Raw genomic sequence first — 4212 nt, 5'->3', positions numbered from 1 at the left:
CTAAACTTTAATCTTGGAGTTATATGAAAAAAATTATTGTATGCTGCAGAAGTGTTATACAACTATAATCCTATAAATTAAATTGTCTTATAACAATAATACAGTGTTTTAGCCCACAGATTTTTTAAGGTAATAAGAAACGTTTTTTTCTCATAAACATTAGAGAAGGCAAATTAGGATAATATCTCTTCTAAAGGTTCAAGAATTCCTGTGATGCCAGCTCAGTTGGTTTCATTGGGAAATGGGCAGATTGATATATGTACATTATTTGTCAGATACATGGTTGATTTCTAAGGAAATTACCTGTGCCAAAAAGTTTGTACCAATGAACTCTGTTGTCATCCATTGCCAATCTAACATGTTGCTTCTACTAATTGCACGGTTACACTACAGCTTATAAGAGTAGTCTGCACATGCATGCTCGTACTTATGTGTATGAAAAATTATAATGAGATGAAGGAATAATAGTACTTATATTGCTCACATAATGTTTTATATTATTAGACACCTTGGGAATATATTCTTTAAAATACATTACTGGCTTATCCCATTCATTTCAGAATCCTGAAACATTAGTTAACCTATAAAATATATTTCTAAAAATATTTTTTTACACACTTACTATGTATTTGGAAATTTTCACAAAATAGACCATGTAGAGCTTCTGATTCAGCAACCTAATTTTATAAAATCACTGAATATTACTTTTTATTTTCTTTAAATATATTTTTATTAATTTCAGAGAAAAACGGAGAGGGAGAGAGAAAAAGAAACATCAATTATGAGGGAGAATCATTGATCGGTTGCCTCCTGCACATCCCCTACTAGAGATCGAGCCTGCAACCCGAGCATGTGCCCTTGATCAGAATCGAACCCGGGACCCTTCAGTCTGCAGTTGATGCTTTATCAACTGAGCCAAACCGGCTAGGGCTGAATATTACTTTTAAAATAATGGAGCATATAATGACTCTGGAATCTCAGATAAATGTTATTCACAATTGCTACTGTACAAAGGTTATAGCGTAAAAGTTTGTGATCAGATATAATTCATACTCATTTATTTATCCATTCTTTCTACAAATCTTTATTGAGCACCTAGTATATGTCAGGTGTAAGCTAAGAATACAAACATAAATAACTGAAGATGATATTCAAGTGAACAATCCTAATGTTTTAAGTTAAATCTTTCTTATAATGGAAATCCTGGTAATGGAGAACACTGTCTGCTGATTTTTTCTTTTCTCAAATAAATATTATGAGGAAACTTTTGTATGGGAAAAGAGAGGTTCCTACCATAACAAAAGTATTGCATTTGACCTATGCATTCTGCAACAAATTTTTTAAATGTTAAAGTACAGTGCTAGAAATGAATATTTTACTGAGCCATGAGCTAGAATTTTTCTTTGTTGGTTAGGTTGTTATTATGTTTGGATTTATTCTATTTAATATTTTTTAGTGAGAAAGGTGATGTATAAATAATACTAAAAGTATTTTCAAGAGAAAATATTATAAATTTATAACCCTAACAGAGCAACTATGTTCATCCTTCTGTATTCTTTTCTTGTCCTTATCCACTTGCACACACGTTTCACATAATAGCAATTTGTAGCACATATTTTCTATGTTTTTTGCTTTCCGTTTAAAGGGGTATAACTATTAATCATTGTTTTAATAAAATAAACACTTTTAATAGCTGTATAACAATCTATGATTATGCAAGCATTTTGTCTATAAGAGGCCAAACAATAGATTTTACATTTTCCCTCTCAGTACCTGATTTTATTTCAGATTTCACAATCTCTATGCCTTAGTTGGGTTGCTATACTACAACTTTATAAGTTTAGGCTACTCACTGAATTCAAATGATCTTAAAGCTGAGTCTATATAGATAAAATATTTCATTACCTGAAATAATCTTGAGGGAAAATGTTTACATTGGTGGATCATTCTTAGAGAAATTTGGAGATGGGATTTGGAGGTAGTTTGAGATACTTTCAACTATATCTTTTGTACTTTGTCATATAACATTTTTTGTAACCATGTTATTGTTGTATAAATTAGATACTTATCACATTAATCGAATAGTGTTGGAAACAGGTCCTTAATCCAAGAGCAGTAAGTCACACATTTTTCTGGCTATTACAACCATGGCATACAGAGATAATGTTAGTTACCATTGGTAGTGAAAAATGGTCTCTATACTTGTTCCCTTGTTAAGATTTGATACTTAGAAGTAATATTATTAAACTTCATGCTGATGCAGTTAAACAATTAACTCGGTGACTTATCTCACTTTAATTGAGTAGTTTATCTGGGTAGAATTTATTAAGAAATAACATTCTACCACTATACTTGTCAATTGCAAGCTCTTCATCATCTGATTGAGGTTTCTGTTGTTTCAGACCTTCACATTTTTTTCCCTGAATATCAGACCAGGCAAATTTTGTGAAGTTTTGCCTCCTTTTCTGTAAATGAAAATTACTGATTTTTATGGAAAAGGACTTGGATTTTAATGAAAGAATGCATTTGCTTCTCTCAGATATAGAATTTCAGGGAGATTAATTAGTAGAACTCTAATTAAAAATGTCATGGTACCTGCTTCTGAGGAACAGTGCGCCCTGTTGAGAGAGTCTTGCAGTGGGTAGAAGAGAACTTATAACCCCACACTTAGAGTTATTTATTTCATCCGGGAGGTAACATAATACATTTTAAAATAGATCTGAACAAATGCTAACAGGTATACATTTGGTGCAATTTACTCAACCTAAACTTAAGTGTATATGTTGTGTTATTGCCATGTGGTTTCCCACACCAAGACAGCCAATATTAACCTTGTGTTCATACTGCATGGAGAGAGTCCTTTTTATTTCCCATCTAAAATCCTAATTTTGTTTCTTTATCTAGAAGTCTGATTGGTATTAAATTTTTTGATTAGGTGGAAAATGCTCTCTATTCAATTTAATAGAATGATTTTCTCATTTTCAAGATACTATGAGATTCATAGAGTTCTGTGCCTCAGTTCTCTTAGCTTCATAAGTAAAAAAACAACTATCTACATTTAAAGCAAAAATGAAATAAGAACAGAGAAATTGTGAGATGGAGAACTAGAGGAAAAAAACAAGTGGTGAACTGTGACCAAGATGTATATTTATTTATTTTGAGAGGATATATATTGGATTATGATTAGAACATATTTGTTCTATGAAATAAGATTGACTACTAGCACATTAATAATATCAACTCTGCTAAATGCAGTTTTATTTTCCCCAGAAATGAAGAGTAATTGTCACAGACATTTCATTTGTCTCTACTAAGGGTCTCTGTGCATACAGGTTGTTGTATGTCGCATAGTAAAATATTAAATTAAAGAAACTATTCCTTGCCTTTAGGGACATTCTAATCAAATTATCCTTCTTCTTACTCTAAATTGTTTTTACGTGATGCCAAAGTATTATAATGTATATTTTGCCTACAGGACAACAGATTTCTAAGCCAAGTATTAAGCTAAACTGTATCATGAATTAAACACCAAAAAATGTCAGAGTAATTTGCTGAATTATAATTAATCTATCATCTGTTAGCTATGTTTATTGTATATATATATATATATATATATATATATATATATATATATATGTGTGTGTGTGTGTGTGTGTGTGTGTGTGTGTGTGAAACCATGAAGCACAGCCAATTTTTCAATAGTTCACAGTGAAAAGGATTTATAAATGCAAGTACTGGTAATATACTTTGAGTAAGTTTAGATATGGAATAAAACTGCAACTTTTATATATTTTGTATATACTTTAAATAAAATCAGATATAAATTGATAAATCAAGTTTAACCTTTCTTAGGTTTATCCAATTTATCTATAACTTTCTCTTTTGAACTTCCAAACCACATTACATTTACCTCTTTTATAGTTTTATTATAATTTTTATTGAATATTTGTTCTTTCTTCTTGCTTATTTTTTCCACCAGGTGGTGAACTCCGTCTGTCTGTATCTCCTAGAGAACATAATACAATGTCTATTTAAAAAATGATTGTATTGATCTTTAGAGAGCAAAGAAGAGAAAGGGATAGAGAGATAGAAACATCGATGAGAGAGAAACATCATTGATAGGCTGCCTCTTGCACTTCCTCCACTGGGATCAAGTCCACAACACTGTCATGTGACATAACCAGGAATTGAACCAAGACCTCCTGATTCATG

This window comes from Cnephaeus nilssonii (genome assembly GCF_951640355.1).
Source record: "Cnephaeus nilssonii genome assembly, chromosome: X".
NCBI classification, from domain to species: domain Eukaryota; kingdom Metazoa; phylum Chordata; class Mammalia; order Chiroptera; family Vespertilionidae; genus Cnephaeus; species Cnephaeus nilssonii.
The sequence above is the reverse complement of the archived record's forward strand: the minus strand, read 5'-3'. Positions refer to the sequence as shown.